At 44.0% G+C, this 20,366-nt stretch overlaps 1 protein-coding gene across 10 annotated transcripts in view; it reads left to right on the top strand.

The window, feature by feature from the left end:
- Positions 1-20,366, top strand: part of FoxP (forkhead box P) — a 210,710-nt gene that overhangs the window by 65,526 nt on the left and 124,818 nt on the right. The window lies entirely within an intron of this gene.

Here is a 20,366-nt window from a genome sequence, read left to right as displayed (position 1 = left end):
TGACTCGCGCTCCTTCATCCCCCTCCCCTCTCAGTTATTCCGTGTCTGTAAAACAACAGTACATCGAGACTTCGTATGCACAGTTGCACAGTTTCGTTCCAATTATTGTGTACCTTACGTTGCATTCGACTAGCGTGCCATCGTTATCGGGAATATGCTATGAGGGACGCAGCCCTGATGTGCACGCAGTTTGTACTCGCCGAATGTGTTTCCCCGACCCCCTTTGCTGCCGCTCTCTCTCTCTCGCCTCGTGACTCAACCATGCCATTTCTAAAGCTTCGCGTCAACCAACAAAGGCAAAACAAAGCTTCGAGGCTCCGATGAGTGTACTCGTGTTTATCTATATACGAACGTCGGTACATAAACGCGCGGAGACCTTTCCTCTGTCAAGTTCGAACTATCGACTGCGTCAAAAGGAAAGCGGAGCAAACGAGCATCCCTCGTACCAACGAATGACACTCCTCGGAGGCTGTCTCGAAGAAGGAAAATTACTCAGCTTTCAATGACGATTGGGTCCTCCTCGAGTCGGAAAAATCATCTGGAGACAACGTTTCTTCGACTCAAACGTCATCAGATTTCACTGCGCTGACGAGCGACCTCCGGAGCTCTTGAAAACTCGATATTTCCCGTAAAGGTAAATTATAATTTTTCCGCGGCAAAGAAGACAGTCGGACAACCTGTAATCCAGACTGTCAATTCAAGAGGGTTCCGACTAATGCTCTCGCACGTCTCGACCTTCGAAGTTCTCGCCCCTGCTCACATGCAAACGTGCTATTATCACTGTTAGCCCTATCTCGTTCCACAAGAAAATAACACCGGTGGAAACGGTGCTGAAGGAATAATTCGCTCAGTCGCGAAAGCTTTACTCTCCAGTCCAGGCATAATCGTACGTGGGTTAATGAACTGGAGTATATCGAAGGGAAGCTCTTACGGTGCTGCGATCGAAAGACTGGCTCTCGGAGTCGAGGAGAAAAAAACGTGCATTCGAATTATCATTTATCGGGGCATTCTCATTTTTTTTCCACTTTTATGTTTATATTTTAATAACCAGTTGGAACAATTGTGGAAGGGGATCGCCTGATTTTCATCCAACATTGTAAAGCAGTTTGTTCGAAGTTTACAGTGCTGTTTGTGAGACCGGAGAAGCAAAAATATGATGTGCCGTTGAGCAGCTTTGTTTTAATGACAGTCGAGGAAAAATGTGGCTCGTTTTGTACATGAAAATAGTGCTGGAGGAAAAACTCGCCTGGTAATTCCTTTTGCTCCACGTTCGTTAAATGAATCGAATGAGATCAGATTTCAGTGGAAAAAAAACGTTTTTCGTTACATTTACAGCGACCGTAGCACAAGTTTTTCCGGTTGGAGTTTCGGAGCATCGTCCTCACGTGAGTGAACAGGGACACTGGCCTCCAAGGTTTGTCACATTCTGCGATCATTTAAAACTCGAATTCCGGAATGTATTTTCTGCTTCACAATTAAAAAAAGTATCCCCCTTTCCTTTGCATTCGAGAATTGGGCGATCATCTCGAACCCAGCAGCGACGTTATCGTCGTCGTTGCTGTATCGAGCAAGGGCTCGACTCGGTGAGAGCTCGGAGAGAGTTTCGCCTAGAAAACGAGGCGAAATTCATGCGGTTCAAAAAGTGCTAAGTAGAAAGAAAGAATGGAAGAAATTGAGGGAGTGAGAAAGAGAGCCGGAGCGTGAAAGGTGGTAGAGATAATTTCCTGACATTAAAAATGATATCAGAGCGAAACGCCGCGGGACAAGAAATGAAAATGCCTGAGAGTGGTTTGTTCTTGGGAGGCAGGCAGGGAGTTGAGGCAAAACAGTGAGAGGCGTATAACCGTGGCTGAGAGAATGAGCGCCCGAGGGGGTTGTGGAAGCTGTGTTCCGTTTTGTAGGTCCTCTTCTTTCGTCCCCCGGCCTGCTGGGGTTATATCGGCGGGTATGCTCGCGCGAACCTTAAGAAAAGTTGGTGTATAAACAGAAGTTACCTAAGTACATTACAAACTGTAATGGCGAATCGGAGGTGCTTGGGTTTACGTCTAGAACGACGAGACGAGAGGAAAATTTCGAGCTTCTTGCCCCCCACCCTCCCCATCGTTTTCTTCATCTCCGCAACGATCCTGCTCTCGATTCACCTTTCTTAGTGGAGCTCTGCTCTCCACCCACATTTATTACGTTATATTGTTACAGGCAAATTGCCTTCTTTTTCTAAGTGGAGCCCCCTTCGTAGGGGAGTCCGCGCAGGCCGCCGATCCTCCGGTAAAAAAAAATACTGGCGGCTCATTTTCGTGGACGACGGAAGATCTCGTTGCGGTCACCCGTACTTGCCGTTCCCGTCGAATGTTTCAGTGTATTTGACGGCAATGCGTATCTTCGATGGATTATATTAATCGATTGAAGAATCATTAGAAATCGAGACGGTTACGAAGAGTTTGAACCTGAGCGAATAAAATTTCACTTCAACAAAGAATATTCCGTAGCGGACAATAGAATCCAATTGCAAAACTTCTTCATTCAATGAATTTCTTATTGTTTTCTTTTCTTTTCTTTTTTCAATGCGACGAACGGAGCTTTTTTTATACGCGAGGGAAATCGTGCTCATGAGCGTACATTCGTTTATGTACAGCAGTTATGTAGATACCATAACCTCATACGTGTGTAGAACGAAGGGATCGAACGGAGGTGCAAGAGGGCTGCGGCATGTTGCACGATCGTAAACACTTTACATATTCCTCCCCAACTCCCACGTCTCTCTCTCTCTCTCTCTCTCTCTTGCCTCTCTCTGTTTCTCTCCATTCCTCGTAAGCTTCTATCCACTCGTTGGGCAAACTCTCGCCCGTTCTCTTTCCCATTCTCCCTTCGTGTTGCCGCGCCTCTCTCGTATACTATAACGCTTTGCAATTATCTAAAATCGATTGTGAGAGCTCGCTGAGAGCCATAGGAACCGTTGCCCTCAACCCCACCATGCTCCCCATTCTTTCTATATTGCATAATAACAATACTTTTTTCTCCTCTCTCTCTCTCTCTCTCTCGCGCGCTTTTTCCTGCTCTCTAGAGTGCCATTTCTCTAATATATTTATCCACCACTTCACAGAAGTTCGTACAAACACGGATCCGTATATCGCAGGAAAAAAAACGAAATTTTTCAATTATCTTATTCGTTCGTATATCTGATGCTTTTTTTTCTAAATTCATGTATTAATCATCGCATCCACTATTTCTTCAGGTACGAGGCACGTCTCGAGCCCTTTTAGGCAGAAGATTCCAAAAGCAGAGCCACTGAAGTTCCCCATTCGAGTATTTGTTTCCTTGGATAAATCTTTTTATTACAGTTTTTTTGGGAGTCGAGCCGTTCGAGGGAAAAAGTGGCGTTCCGTCGAGAAAACGCGATAAAGGAGTTAACTAGCAATAACAATAACACTAATATAGCGACAGAGCCACGAAAAGCGGAGGTCGCGCGGGAGCGAAATAGAGAGGATGGAGGAAACGGGTATCAAAACTTTGTCCACTTTGGCGATTGTTGCGAGAAACGAGCGTTGTTAAAGAGTTGAAGTAAACGGATGAAGCGAGCGAGAAAGTGAGAGGGAGAGAGAGAGAGAGAGAGAGAGTGAAGTAGAGCCAGGGAATAAAAAAGCAGTAGATTGAGTCGGATTCCGCGCGGGCTCATGGGTGGGTTCATTAGGGGCTGGAAGACGGTTCCGTAAGAGTGTCGTACTAGAGGAAGAAGGAAAGAAGAGAGAGAGAGAGAGACTGAGCGAGAGAAAGGCGAATAGTAAAAACTCCCGAATCCCTGAGAGTTCCGCGGGAGGTTGGAAAGGGGTTGAGGGGGGGAGGTTGCAATAGGCCCGAGGATACGAGACGTCGAAACAACGTCGAGAAAGGCGCCCGACCACCAACGGACATGGCAGGGGCGGGGGGTGTCGCGGCACAAGCTTCCGACCTAGTCCTCCGGCATTTCTGATTAAACAGCGATTCTTCATTCAAGCGAGCATAAAAAAAATGTTTCAATATTTCGTGTGAGAATTTCGAATCTAGAAATATTATGGGAGGAGAAAGACATGAAAAAATCTTGTCGAACACGATCGCGATTGTAAGCTACATAAATCGAGGGATCTCTCACAATGCAGGCATAATTTTGGCATGCGAATAATGGAAAAAAATCATTTCCATCCGTCGTACATTCATTTTACGCGTTCAACCCCGCGCGGATCGTAATCCTCGGGATGAGAATTCCTCAAAATGTTTCATTCACGAAAGGGTTGCGTTTCTCACGTTGTGAAAAGAGGGTGGCAAGCATGTTGTACCGCGTTAAGACGCGCGAGGGATGTTTAGACGGTGCTGGGGTTTGGCGCGATATTAGCGGATGGAAAGTGTGCAAGAGGATTGCAAACTCTTCTCTCCCTCGCCAGCCGTTATATTTGATTGGGCTATCTCTCTGCTGTTCGTGTAAGAACACGAGCTTCTCTGCCCCGAGCTCCCCCGCGTATCAAGCTTCCTCTTCTCTCCCCCCCCCCCCCCTCCCCCCGCCCACTCCTCTCCTCTTACCCCCTTTCCTCCTTTCTGCCACTCTTTCTCTCTTTCGAGAGCTACGTTCACTCGTAAATATACACGTATATACCCCTTCGTATAAATATATATTAACCGAGAGTTCTGCAACGAAACGTTGGTTAAATAATATCCGCGTGCTTCCGACCGTAATTATCTCGCTCTGAGATTTTCTGGTTTTCTACATGGCTCCGGGGCTCTACTCATGTTGGGAAAAAGAAGGGACCAGATTTCTGTGTGCTCTTTCTCGCGTACGCCTGAGGAAAAGCTCTCGCTGCTGGGGCAAGAGCTACCCAGAAAACGGCATATAGGATAGCGGGAAATTTGCAGATTAAAGATAAAGATGAGGGAGAGAGAGTTGAAGGAACAGTCAAGCTTCATCCAACCCTTCACGAGTTTTATATATTCATGAATTCACATACACGTGGGTAGCTGCGTGTGTGTGGGTTTTTGTGTCTATTTGATAATAAACCGGATGATGGCTCTTTGCCTTTGAAAAATATCAATAACTGTTCGAACTTGGCCCCAACGTCGTAACGGGAGCGGAACAAAGTGCTTAGTAATTAATTAAATGAGTGGGGATTTATAATTCAGTTTTACCGGAATGAAAATGGCTTGAGAGTCGAGCAGCGTTTTTTGAATATGGAGCTGCTCTTCGCTTATTATCGTTCCAGTTGTTTTCTGGGATATTTTTAGCTTCGAAAAAGTGGCGAAAGGTCGTCATTTTCATCTCCGCTACAGGCGCTCATCCATATTTCCCCCATCCTATTTCGGGCCAATCCGAGGGGAGTAAAGGTAGCGTTTATCCGGTATTTTCTCGTACAATTTCATCGTGATTTCGCCGCCGCCTCAACCACAAAACGATAAGACTTATCCCCGAAAAAGATGGCAACCCTTTGGAGAAAATCGAGGCTCGTGGTGGAGGAGGGAGGGAAAGTGAGAAAATCCGGGGAATAAGAAGCCGAAAAGCTCGCACGAAACACAGCTATACACCCTTTTGGCGATTGCCGCGTTAAAGCTTAATGGTTGCGATGCTGATGGTGCGTTGCGGTTTCAAGTTTTACGAGGGAATTACGAGTTTTCAACTATTTTTACGAGAGTTGTTTCAATTATTTCACCAATTTGCAATTAAAAGCCCTCGACGACGACGACGACGACGACGTCGACGTCGAGACGACTCGTGGAAGTAACCCCACCGCGAAAACTCACCCTTGACCTCACCGCATCAGCTATCCAGAATCGTATTAAGCTTCTCCGTTTTGTATATCGCCAGCCAGCAACGTCAACGCCACAAAATTTCCTCCCCCCAAACATTTTACACCACTGCTCGGAAACTTTATCGAGTCGATAATTTCATTATTAGCCAATTAAGAATAATGACATGGACGAGAATGACAAATACATTCAGAAGCATGCACTCGTGTTTTTAGGCATGGCAGTGCACGCTGTAACAAAAAATGAACCCGCGATTCAATGAAAGCTCAAGAAAATGCGAATTGAAATCTGAGTCCCGGTAATTCGAAGACCTTGAAAAGCTACGTTGAAGATTTCTTCCGAACACGATCGTCCGAGCAGCGGTAAAATAAAACAGCGGTAAAAAACCGGGTAAAATTCCGTCGGTGCAGTGTTGAGAGAAGGTTGCGACGACGAGAGGGTTATAAGGTTGTAGAACAACCGGTGTACGAAGCTGAAGGGAATTTGAGGGCTCGAAGAAGCCAGCGGTGCGGAATAACCGTAAGTCTAGTGTTTATTTGATGGCCCGTAATCACGCTATTTTGTCATCAACGACGGTGGTCTCTCTCGTTCCTCTATTTAGAAAATACGAGGCGAGTTTGTTCGGGCGCTGGTCGAGGGGGTTGTGAATTCTCATAGTGCCAGGTATAAATCCATTTTATTTTTCCTCCCCGGCTACGATCATTTTCTCCGCAATAAACATCGACGTGCAGAATATTAAAAAAAACTTTTCTGAGCTCGTGCTAAAATGACGTGTTCCTTGCTTAATAGTATTTACGGAAGGTCAGCAAAAAAAAAACTTTGACAAAGTACTCTTAAGAGCATCAGCGGCCACAATGGCCCGAGTAAACTCGTTGCGCAGTAGTTAATCCTGAAACAGTTTTCCGACAATTATCTTCCTCGGTACTTTACACGCTTTCGAAGAGTCGACTAGTCCGTATGAGAACGCATAACGCGTCGTACTTGTGTCTACATACATGTGCTTGGAAGTATCGTGGGCATGGTGAATGAAAGGGCCGCTTGTTTTCAAAGCCGGAGAAAGTGAGAAGGAGATACGAAGAGCGAGAAAGAGAGAAGAGAAGAGATAGCGGGTGAGAATGCGTCACGGGAAGTCCTGATAATTAGGGTGTGCCAGTGACAAACGATTGTCATGAACGCGCGTGTGTATAGATAAGAGTACAAATATACGAAATAATGTGGGGTTTGAGTGTACACTTTCTCCCCCTCCCTCATTCTCTCTTCCTCGCTCTGCCAGTCCGTCTCACTTTCTCACCGCTGTTTCCCATCTCGGTCTATCCCTTTCACGCGTCTATGCTGCATTATATACTTTGTGTACCGCTAGTTACACGTACACATGTACAGGCGTAAAACGCGAACAGAGCCAGCCGGAGTTATAGGTACGAAGGTAATAATAGCTGAGGTGTGTAAACACACAGAGACGACGAATGAGATGGTTAATGTTTAGGTGAAGCATTCTCTCCGCGCAGCTCTCTTGCTTTTTATTCGTTGCTCTCTGTCTCATTTCCTCCCTACATGAACTCGTGTGTAGTTTTCCGTCTGTCAAATGTGTTCCCAGCTGTATAAGCGAGTGTACAGAGCTACGGCGTGGCGTTATTACTCAAATGCATAATTGTACCTCGTAATAGCGCCTGCCAACAAATATGCCTACAATTAGAAGGCCCCGAAATCCTCCCCGCGTATCAACCTCGTTTATAAGCGAATGTATACTCCGCGTTTTCGGGGTGGGAAGGTCGAAAGAGAGTCAGAGGTATACCGGTTACCTGTGTGCTGGCTACGAAATCTCTCTTTCTCTCTCTCTCTCTCTCTCTCGCACACGCTTCGTATACCTTGGATACGATACTCCCTTGGCGAAGAAGCCCCGAAGGATAAACCAAGGTGTTCCTATGGGTTGAGGGTTTAAAACGGTAACCGCCTCAAAACCACACGTAATAATGCGCCTGCAAAACGATCGAGTGTGTGTTTGTGTCTGTTAATAATTCTTCCCTTTCCATTCCCCTCGTAGCCCGGCCCCACCGGCGTGAGTACTTCCTCACCAAACTGCTTTTCGTGTTTTGCTATTCTCGTGCCATTTGTTATTCGTACTAAAAGATAAATGCAGAAGGCATGTATCAATGTAAAAGCCAACCAATACCCACCTATTATCGGCAAACAAGCTAACAATTTTCGCCAAATTCCTTCCGCGCGTACGCAGTATATACGATTGATCAACGTTTGCTGAATTATAAATAAGCTTCGCGTCAGTGGAAACGCTCTTCGATCTTCGCGCCACGTATATCCTCGACTTTTCCAATATTTTTTGGGTTAGCTCGGCTATTTTATCTCTCCACGCTCGCGTATCGCTTCGCGGCGCATCGTTTGTGATTTCTTCGTGAAATATCTCCTTACCGGGTCAAAAGTATACGCTTTAAATATTTCGTTCGCACGAATACGAGTTTGACTTTTATTTGATGTGAACTGAGTTATATTTGGATTTACGTGTCACGACGGAATGCGGGACAACAAGTAAATTGGAACGGATTTCAATTGAAAATGCGGTGAAACTGCGACCTGGAGAACGCGTAGCCCCGATTCTATTTTCAATGTTGATCAACGTTATTTATCGCTAATTATTCTCTGTAGGTTAACAAGAGAAAGTGAAAAATGAGTGAAACGCGAGACGCCTCTCGCGGCCACGAGAGATCCGTTAATTATAACTTTTGTCTTTTCTCAACGGAGCATCGGGAAAAGTTTATTTGGAAAGGTTACAAGATTAATGTTCAACGTATATTCGTCACCACAGAGTTTCGACGTTCGCCAGGTGAACCATCGCCATCCCCGCGACCAAGCATTCACTCAATTTTCGCTACTTCTTCGCACTCTCTCTCTCTCTCTCTTTAGTGGCGAAACAAATTGCGCGGAATCGGAGTATTATTATTGCGGTGACCCGCGGTTGAATTATGCATCAAAGCGCCAGAATAAGTCAGCAGCCTCGCTGTTGCAAGATTCTCGCTTGCCCAGGCACGGAGAATCGAGTCGGTTGACCTGAGCCGAATTTACCAAGGCAGAATGCATTCGACCTATAAATAATACGCGGCATGTACATTCGTTTGGACACTCACTCCTCTTTCCTTTTCTCGTTCTCTTCCCTATATTATATTCCCCCCTTCCCTGCTTCTACTCCTCCTTCATACACGTCGAAGATTCATTCCTAACGGAAATAGAAGAATCACGTGAATATTCACGACACATCGCTATCAAACTTTTTCATTATTTTCTACCCGCTTCGGAACGAGTGCACAAAGATTTGTCATCACTGGATTCGAGCGTTTCAACTCAAGAGCTTCATTTGCTTGTGCCGAAAACAACCGAAGCATGGAAAAGACATTTTTTTCTGTTATTTGTATGTAGGAGTAATGAAATTTAAAAAAAACCATTTGATCCGTGACTTTGATTCGCCCTCATTAGCCGGGGTTTTCGTAAAAATTTAGTAAAACGGATCTCGCCACGAGCAATTGGCTCAGACTGTCAAATGATGGGAACGTTATTGCACCGCCTTGAAAGCTCTACCGCAGCGATGATCTTTTGAAGGTCATCATGGCAAGAGGATGACGACGCGGGAGTGAATGAAGGAAAAAGCGATGCAATAAGGCAACGAAGCAGCAGCACAACGAGGATGGCGTGGATGTAAACGGTCGAAGGGAGACGTTCATCGTTCGAGGTCTCGTGCGCGGGGGAAACTTAAACTTGTACGAAACTTTAGATCCCGTGCTCGTCCCGGTCTAGCCGAAACTTGGGAAGGCGAAGGTGGTTTGCTGGGCACCCAGGTTTGTAACAAACGTTGCGCCCACGGGACCAGAACAAAGCCGCGGAGAGTGGCGGTACCGAGAGCGCGATATTCCAAATCCCTTTCTCTTCTATATCCAACGAAGTCGACGGGGCTTGTCCGTGAAATGCACGGCTGGGTAGATCGACGCCGCTGATCCGTATCGCCGAAACGAGCTTTGCCAACACTATTTAGACTTATCTCCCTGCCTCCCCCGACCTCTAACACAAGTATAGAAAAGAGTCTCATTAAAAGCCAGCTAAACGATCGCCCCGTCAAAGCTCCCACGAAGAAACGTGAACTCTCCCCGAGCAGCCGACCGAAATCGATGTTTTTGATGTCCAAACAAAATTGCGAGGTTCCCCCAACGCTCAACTGCCCTTTCTAACACTCGCGACGTAGCATCTTTTCTTAAATATCATTCAAGCACTTTCGCTATGAAACGAAAGCACGAGTTGAAACGAGTGTGTCCAATCACGTGCAGCTCGATGAATAAATTTTTCGAAATTGCCACCCCAAATATCTGGACTCGGTTCTCAATTTGAACGATAAACCATTTTGGTTTTGACGAATCCCAAAAAAAATTGTCTGTCATCTACAAGGGGCTAAATTTGGTGCAGAACCTCTTGAAGGTTTTACGACCTTGAAAAGATCGGAGAACCGTAATGAGAGAACTCATTGAAGAACGAAGACCGGGTTCGCCTCGAAGATAATGTAATAGCAGAGTTCAGCGGTCGAGAGAGGAATGTGGCAAGTGCGATGAGCAAAGGTATTGTAAAGGTGCAGGTTGTAGAAGTTGAGCATGTGTAATAGTAATAGGAAAGGAGGCCGCAGATTTAACACTAGAATCGCGAGGGTGCGGCGTTGTTGCTTCGAGGGTTGCCTCGAGAGTTCTCGAACGCGAGGGTGTCGCGAGGGGCGAAAGGGTGGTTACACTCCGGTGCGCTATACAATGCCCTTAAAACTACTGGCTTCTTCCCTTCAAGGTGCAATACACCTCCGAGAATTTTGCCATCGTTACTTTAATGAGCGTGTTTTTATCGTCGCTCACCCACTCTACAGGAAGCCTCAAAATTTCGTATTTCATCGAAAAAAAAGCAGATTTCGAAAGTGCAATGAGAAAAGGAGTCCGAAAAATCTTCACTTTTTCTGCAATCCGTTTATCTCGTGCAAGATTTTATAACTCCCTCAATCCTCCCAAATTGATGGTTGAATCTCCTGGCCCAAGAATCCTCCGACTCGATTCCATATGCATCGAGCTGTATTGCATGCGTACCACCAATACCATCCATTAGATCGACTAAACACGGAATCTTGCAATTCACGAGTTTCGCAGTACGAGAAACCTCAACGGAGCTCCAATAAATCGCTTTAGGCGTGGTTGTGATTACTTTGGTTTATCATCATTCCAGATACTTATTGATTATAATTTTATTGTCATTCTGTTCGATCGAAATTTGCGCGGTGATTATTGTCACTCGAACCTCGCAGAGACTTCAAGATAACCGAAAATTGTCGTGGTCGACCATCGTGCTGACACAGTGGTAAAACCATTGGAAAGTTTGAGCTCAGAATTAACCTCGATTTCGGAGTCGCGAATCTCGTCAATTTATGGATCTCGTATTACAGGAGGTCGAACAGCTCTGGATATCCATGATTATGAGAATTTTCTCTAGTTGCAGAGAGAGAGAGAGAAAGAGAGAGAGTGGAGGGCGTACGAGGGAGACGCTTAAACGTCCTTGATCCTGTACGTGCGTTTACAGCAGTACCAGTTGGTTTTGGTAATATAAACAGAGTATGTACAATGCTGAAAAGCCAAGTGCTGTATTCCAGGCGTGGCTTTATAGTATCAGAGAGTTGGCCTCTCGCGATTGCAATGTCTATCGTTAGTATTTAGTGTTTAGTTAACATCGAGAATGGAGAAGCCACCAGTGTTTGTAATTGGTGCGGGTTTAGGAGCGACGAAAGCCGCTTGTGTACCTCACAGATTTTACATGGCTTCACGTTCAAACGTGGATTCTACGTTTCGCTCTCTCTCTCCCTCTATTTCGCCCTTTCTTCCTCACTTTTGGTCTTCCATTTCTCTACATGATTGTACGCGTGCTTTTCCCACCCCGACGATCACCGACGAAGTTTCGTTCGTGTGCTCCACAGTCGAAATCTCTCGAGTGTCTGAAACAATCCCGACCCTGTAACCGATGAATGCAAAGAGAGGATGATAAAACGTCGAGCCAGATGGTGAGGCTACGTGTATCGCCCTCGTTACTACGATTAGATATTCGCCTCGTTCTCATCTCTAAATAATAACAAAACTTCTCCAACTGGATATTCTTGAGCTTTCATTTGATCGAATCTTGTCGAACCTTTCTTCCATCGTTCATACTTTGGATGAAAAAATATTTTATTTCTCAAGTGTACGATTAGTTGACAGTTGGAATCGCAAATTCCTGTGGTATTTTATCCGAATCTCATTCATTAAATTTACGAAATTCGGTTCTTCATTGTTTTTGTGTGAGAATTTTTGTTCCCACACGCTGAACGAGGTAAAATTAGGTTGAAAATGTGAGCATTAGCAACTGTCGGACTGGTCCGGAGCACTGTGAAAGGGGGCAAGGGAGGTTTGCAGTCAGCTCAATGTCCTTCGACGTTTGCGGCCTCGTGATTTCGTATTCCGAAGAGCATGGTCTCACTTATTTGGAGATCAGAGAGAAGGAGAGACTCCTTGCACGGCGAGGCACGTTTTCCATGCGATTTTCAACCTTCCACCCCCTCGTTCGACCCCTCACTTGTCCTTACTCTCTTTTCTCACGTGTATACGTTTTTTTATACACCAGATACTTTCTCCGGCTTCGGGACACTCTCGCGAGAAGCTTCGTATATTTCATTTTTAAACAACAAAAAAATGCTAATTCAGCAGCCGACGCCTCCGCGTTATCGACGCTAAAGAAAAACCTCCGTATGAAATAATAAATAATCGCGTTAAGCCGACTGCCGGGGAAACGGCACTCTTTTTTCTTCTCCGTTATTTTATTCCTTTTTTCTTCTTCATCTAACTTTGCGTCCGTTGCGTCCTCGGAGTCGTACAACCAATTTTTCACTGCCGTAAATTTCGCACCAGTACCCAGCAGCATCCCTCGGCCTTGGAAACTTTATTTCGAGGGTCCAACACCAGTCAAAACAATCGTTACAACAACATTTTTCATATTCAAATAGAGTTAACGAATGAGAAATGAAAAAAAAAATCAACCTACGAATTCGATCAAATTCCTTTCTAAATTTGCATCGAAAGATTTTTTTGCTAACGGAGAAGCATCCACCGGATGGAGCTTTTCTACACGTAAAACAAAAAAAAGCGTCGAACGTAAACAAAATGGGATAACGCGAGCATATGAAATCAGGAATATTTGAAGAGGCTCGAGTTTGGAATGACCGTCGCCTAATACAGCTCGTGCGAAAAAAAGGTTCTGCAATCGAGAAACAGCAGGACGACCGGCACAGGGATTGTTAGCCCTCTGTCAAATTCAGGCGTCAATCAGTGAAGAAGCGCGAGCACAAAGCGTGTCACGCCATGCCAAAAGGGGAAAAAATGAAAAAAGAGCGACTTGCAAAAGGCTTCTTTTGCGTAAGCCAGAGTAAACCGGGGGATCCGTCCAAATTCAATTGGAGTCCTTTGGATTTTGTTTTTTTTTTCCATGGAATGCCAATCGCATTTCTCTCTGGTCGACACCGTAGCCGAGAGCTCACTGGAAAATCCTTTATCCCTTTCGTGCCGTTTTTATTTTTATTTATATTTCCTTCGGAATTTTTATCATCCATTTCTCTTATCGTTATCGGTGCTAAATAGCATGAAAAAGAGGTCTCCGGGCTTAATATCGTGGGAAAGGCTCGAGTGGTTGGAGCAAGCCCTGCCTTTTGGTGCGGATGCTTTTTTTCTTCGCGTTCGCGAAAGAACTTGACGGTCGAAATTCGGGGGTGGGTCCTCGTGTTTCCCTCTCTCTCTCGCTCTCTCGGTCACGATACTTCTTTGGAGTGGGTCGAGGGTCGTTGTATCGTAGAGGGGATGCTTCGAGACGCGGGATGGTCGGTATAGCTTGCGAAAACGTTACTCGAATAAAAATGGGGTGTTTATAAGCGAGTATCCAATGTATCACGCTATATTTACATACAGCCCGTGCCCGTTTACTCCACAGAATATAGATATACCATCCACGAGTCCTGTTGTTACGGGTATGGACTGGATATACAGTGTAAGGCTACTGGAAACCACCCCCTCGATCTCTCGTTCTCAGGATCCAGAATTCCGGTGGCCAAAAGTACGAGAAAAGAACGCAACTCTCCTTGGCGGAAGACGGTGATGCATACAACGGCTGATATAATAAAAATTAAATATGATACTTCAACCCCTCTATATCCTGCTCTTTTCTTCCCTCTTGGAGATTCATGGAAACAAGAGAGACGCACCGCCAGAGGGAGAGTCAGTATTGCGTACCTCTTGCATGAATAACAATTTTTTTTTTCTACGCGAATGAGAAACAGCTTCGGAGTGCGAATCCACAGGGCCTTTCGTGTCCATTGCCTCGAAAACTGCGCGAGTCCTCTGTTTATTTGGTTACGATCGTTTAAATTTATTTCACGCAATTTTCAAACGAGCATATCAAAGATCCTGATCATTTTGACTGTTAAATTTTTAATTTTCATTTCGCAGTTCATTATTAATATGTTTGTTAGTATTTTCATTATCGAGAGTCGCGGCAGCGATACCTGAGCGATTTTCGAAAATTTTCAAAAATTTCTTTCTTTAATAATGAATTCATTACAGTAGTTCGGAGAATACTGCAAGTTGAAGTATTTTTTATTTTTTTTCTTTCGATTGCGACCTCTTCGATTTTTTTTTACTTCACTATTATATTTTATTCATTTTCGCTCTGAAGTTTCTGCTTTTTATGGAATCAATCGATGTTTCCTAAGGCTTTCAATTGTTTTCTACGATTTTCTTGCTAGTGTGAAAGTCTGACGAGGCTCATTTGACGCGAGAGGGTTAAATCTGTATTCAAAAGGAAGATTACTATCGGCCGTTTAAAAATTGAATCGCAACGGAAATAATGGAAGAATTCGGAAAAGATTTTGAGCATAATTTAATCAACGCGAGCTAACGACGAGGTCCCATTCATTGCAGACGCAAGGGAAGGAGGAAGGGTACGAAGATATGTACCTCGACGAGTGTAGTAGACGTAGAACGATTTAACACCAGTTTAGGGACGCTTAAGCGCTTGTCAAGGATTAAATCAAGATTAACAGTAAGATCGTTCTCATCTTCGTTGTGCCTATGCACGTTCATATAGCCACGTGAAAGCGTGCGTGTAATTGTGAGAGTTGGCTCGATTCACCCTTCGGGCATAGCGAGGAAATCTCCTGAGAAGAGAAACGAACGAGCTACCGGCGTCGAAAGACTTTACCGTCTCTCGCTTTCTCTTTCTCAACGTCTGCTCGCTTCTCCCGTTCCTAAGTACTCCTTGTCCTCTTAAGTAAATTAGAACGATCCGTACGAAGAACCGGGAGAAACTAACACGACGTTTCGAGGGTGATGGGGACTAAACACTTTACCTAGAAAACATTCACAATCGGCTCAACATCGGCCAAGTGAGGCTCAGAGTTGGCCAGTGTTCAGTCGATTTTAAATGTTTTCTAAGGTTCCTAACAATTTCTAGAGATAAACATGGATCTTCCGCTACCAGAGCTCGGTGTCAAAATCTCATGCTTAATTCAACAAACCCAAATAAAATTAAGTTTCAAAATGAAGTGAACACTCGTTCGTGGACAGAAAAAACATTTATTTGAAGAACAGAATAACTGAATCGTTTGACCAGAAACTTTGGGACAATTCTAAAATGAAAAGTAAAAAAAATACCGAAGAAAACGAAGATCGACCGAGCACACTCTTAAAATCATGAGAAAAAAATTACAAATCAATCCACGAATCCATGGAATCTATTCCACTGATTCGATGAACCAATCAATTTAATTTCAACGTTTAAAACAAATGAAAAATTCAGTGAACGTGTCAATGGAATAGCATCGACGGAGATGAATGAGTCATATAATTTTTTTTTTCTTTTTTCAGTAAGATTCTTGATCAAGGATCCTATGACAACCGAAATTAATTTAAATAACCAAATCCGTGTTCACTTTTTTAACGTACAATTTCTATGATACTCTGAAAAAGATATCTGTTTATTTTTTCATCGCTGTCCACTGAAATTGGAATTGGTGTAAACTTTCGACACTTGAGTCGAGGATGGGGAAAGTTAGCAGGCACGAAAATACACATGCGTGTTCAATGAGAGAAAAATAAGTTATTCACGTGCGTAAGTACTCTGTCACGTTTCAGCTCTGTCTCATTTTCTCATGTCCCTCCTTACTTTCCGCGTTGCCTCGACCAAACCGAACAAAACAATTTGTTCCAAAGCAAACACCAGCATCCGGCTTAATTGTGAATAAACAACGCGCTTATTTTTGGACGGACAACGCGTCAGACGCGGGTTCGGAGGGGAAGCATCGACGCTGTTTGTGTCTATATCTATACCCAGCGTGCTTTAGCCTCGTCGTATTTCCTTCTTGTGTTTTTTTCACGTCTTTTTTACTCTGGACTATTTACCAATGGCCAAACGTGTGAAAGAGTTTATCCACACACGAAGATATGTCGAGCAACGCTCCGGTCGAAAAAACGTCTGTTGAGTTAAGTCTGAGAGGCGAAAGATCCTTTTGGAATACGGAAACAAAGCGCGAGTGTTCCATCTTCCGTTGATTTTTCTTCTCTGTCCTTTATTTGTTTAATCGAACAATGAAGAAAATTAAATAATTGAAAAAGTCTCTAGAAAATGAGAATTTTCTCATGGAATTTGAGTTGAAAAAGCTCTTTTCGAATCAGCTATCCAAGCTCGTATTCGGACAATATTTCAGGGCACGTCTCGAAGCGAGTGAAAATTTGAGCACAGCGTTAACTGACAAGTTACCTGAACCTACTGCAGCATTGAAAGTAGAAACTACGGAATATCGAAAGAAAATGTTCCCGTGGGTGCAATCGTAGCGTGTGTATTCAGTAAATACAATAAACAAGGAATGAAAAATGTAAATTGTGGACACGAAGTGTTCGAGCAAACGTTACGTACCGCGCCACGTGTGTGTATCGATCGGATAAAACGTTCGCGAAACATTTAAAACGCCACAGCCAATAAGAGCTTTTATTTTCGCCCCTCTCCCCACTTGGCTAATCGATTGTAATACGTTTCAGAATAATTGTTATCGTTATGCTAAAGACTCGAGAGACTGTCGCACGATAAACAATTAATTTCTATTACGAATCAATAGCGTCGATTCAACAGCTTGCACTCGGCTGTTTTCCCATTCTATTTTTGCAGTTATGAGACAATGGGGACGTGTTATACATCGTTTTGTTTGCCTCCGAGAGAAAACACGTATACATAAGTGAGAAGCAATTATTGTCTCCTGCGGCTACTGTCTGCTGCGGTAAAACTAAACATTGCAACAAAAGAACGGAATTATTAAGGATGGCCAACGTCACGCGAACCTGGGGGGATTGCAATTCCGGTTTTCGCATACACAGCACGCCTCTAAACAATTTATTATGAATGACAAATTATTCGGATTATCTTTTCAAGCATAATTTCACAAAAGTTCGACGAAAAAGACCGATCTCAAGTGGAGCACGAAAACATCTTGTCAAAATACTTGCAAACAGGTTTCTCCGCGCATCGAATGTTTGAGTTGAACGAGGAGGCAGGAAACTTGTAAGAATTTTTCGTTACCGTTATTCCTATCCATGGAATCCGAGCGATACAAGAATCCTCCGATTACTTCGAGGCACGCGAGATAGCGAGACATCTTTAACCCCGTTCACCGTTGCGCCCTTAACTCGGGGGTTTGAGTTTCGTGCATATTTGTAGGGACGAAATCACAGTTCGGCAAAGAAAAGGTCGCGAATTTCGCCGCGCGTACACTCATTCGCATTACCGTGAAAATACGAAAAATAGAAAGTGAGTGGAAGATGCGTACATGGGGCAGGCTTCTCAGAACGTCGTGCGGGGGTTGTTTAATTCCGTTTGAAACTCTCTCGCGCGTGTGCTCGAAGCAGCGGTGTAGCTCGACCTAATTCGACGATAAGATAACGTATTTAAGTGCACGGTGCGTCGGCCCTTGTCTCGGAGGGTTTGCGATACTACTCCATGTTTTATTGCTCCACGAGCCAAGCACAAAACTCCCTCCAGAAGACCTAACGACTCACCCTCCCTGGTTCGCCGCCTTCCGCGCAGCCCTATCGAACCTCGCGTATTCTTCTTCCTCTTTCTCCTTCTCTCCATCCCCCGGGAGGCTCACAGAGATTTATTTTAAAATTCGATAGATATTGCCAATTACAAGCCCACGAGTACGCCTGGCAAATACACTGCCTGGGCTTGCCTCGCGAATTCTTAAAGAACCTCGAGAGTGAGAATTTCTCGGAGCCTCACACCTCTGCATCCCCTTCCATTATCTACGCAGAAATCACGCGTGTCAGGATGCATTTATTCACCAGGAACTCGAAACATAATCGTGATCGCAACCAGGAAAATAAAGAAAGCAAATAAACGCTGGCTCTCGACGTTGCTTCCTTCCAAAGTGTTTTTAAACTGCCCGCGATGTGTGTCCGCACCAATTCCACTATTTCCATGACCACGTTAAGATTTCAGTCGATGTACACGAAGATATGTCAGCATCCGCAGTCTTTAACGCTTGTTTGCATGTTTTGTTTGCTCACGAGTTTTCTTTTGTCGCGCGTACGAATAAAGCATTCTGCGCACAGCTAGGTGGACACATTATATTCGTACAATCTTCAGCATCTCATAGACCCACGAAGCACGTAACGCGAGTGTGTGTGTCCAACTGTTGGTTGTCAAGTTCCTCTGACCGGTTCCGGACACTTGCACACGAGAGGGCACGATCCGCTCAATATTTTCTTACTCTCCCTTTATTTTTCTTATTCTCTTGTCTTCCTCTTCACGAAATTCCCATTTGTACAGACTGTCTCAAAAATAACGAGTTTCACAGAAACGAAGCAGTTTTCGATCTTCGTCCGCAGATGCACGATGAGTTAAGAAACTTTTAAAAACGAAAATGGAATGACAACCGTTGCTCCAGCTTCACTCTGCTTTCCTCTTTGACTTCGAACCTGCTGCTTTTCACGATTGCTGCACCGTTCGATGTTTACTCCTCCGTCTGTTTGTTCGCGTACGCGATACTCAAAGCGCGTATACGTGTGATCGACAGACCTGTGAGGGGAACAAGAGTATTGAAGATTTTTGACTGAATGCATTTCCTAAAAGTGTGTCACTGCATCATTCTTGTAATGACGTAGCTGTAGTTCAATCAATTCTGTTTTAATGGAATTCGTTTTTCTCGACCGTTGGTCCAAAGTATTCCATTTGACGAGTTGAGACTCTTTTGGTCATACGAAGTCGTTCTTTGTCGTTCTTTCAGTCGAACTTAAAATAGTCAAAATTAAAATGATAAGTTTTTATTCTCTTCTCCTTCTTACTGTAAAATAAAAATTGAAAGATAACACGAGCTTCGGTTTGGTCAGATTTTCCTTCGCTGCAATACTCCAAACAAGTGTGTTTATAAAAGAGCTTTAAGAATTCGTGATTGATCGACTGCTCACGTCTTAGCGAACGTGTCAACACGAATGAATGAGTTGACCAATCCTACGCGGGATAACTTGACTATACTCTAGCTCGTATACGATGTTTTATATACTTGTGAACTCGCGTACTCGGCCTGCTATATTCCCATCGCCTTGGATACACGGAATTAGAAACTGTCCTCGAGGATTCTCCTCACTATCGTATAAACTCTAATTCGCAAAATTTTATTCGATTTCTTGCTGGTTAACGAATGAGATTATGTTATCAAGCAATCTAGCACCTTCGTATAATCGCGAGAAGGATATATAAGCCACGTTGATATTACAGAACGTGATATCTCTTTGACGAGTAGCGAGCTAACACGATGTGACTGCTTCGACATTCGCGACGTTAATACGCCCTCATCGGTGTTTAATTTTAGCTGAAATTTCAGGCGGCATACGAGATCCTAATGACGTTTCTGTTGTGAATCTCCCGTCGAATGTGTCAACGGGGAGAAGCTTAGAATCGAGACGACGGTTTCTAACATGGATATTTATGGATTTTCGAGTGTCGAAAACCATCACCCTTCTTCCCAGTCCTTAATTAGACGAATAACCGATCGAGCCTCTGCACATCGTTTACGAAATTTGATAACAATCGCGAACATATTCAATTATTTTCTCCTGTGTATTCGCATTCTTTTTCCCAAGATATTTAATTCATTATTGAACTGCAGATGAAAAGTCACTGTTGGCATCACAAGAAACGGAGGAAAACGTCGAATAATTATGTGAATTGATGAATCATCGAACATTGACTTTGTCCGATTGACCTTGTCGATCGATTAATCATTTCATTTGCGGAGTTGTATTGAAAATGAAATTTTCATCATTTCTTCGTGACGAATCAAGCCCCAGTGACTAATAATTTTTCGTATTCATTGAATTTCACTCCCTTTATTCCCAGTGCGATCTGGAAGATGCATAAATACGATTTTTATCCACTTCATAGTTATGATACTCACGACATATACACGGTGAGCTCCCACGAATAATATGATATATAAAAGAACTCGAGAAAAG

Source organism: Venturia canescens, chromosome 9, assembly GCF_019457755.1.
Source record: "Venturia canescens isolate UGA chromosome 9, ASM1945775v1, whole genome shotgun sequence".
Lineage (NCBI taxonomy): Eukaryota > Metazoa > Arthropoda > Insecta > Hymenoptera > Ichneumonidae > Venturia > Venturia canescens.
Note: the sequence above shows the minus strand (reverse complement) of the source record. Positions and strands in the feature narration are given on the sequence as shown.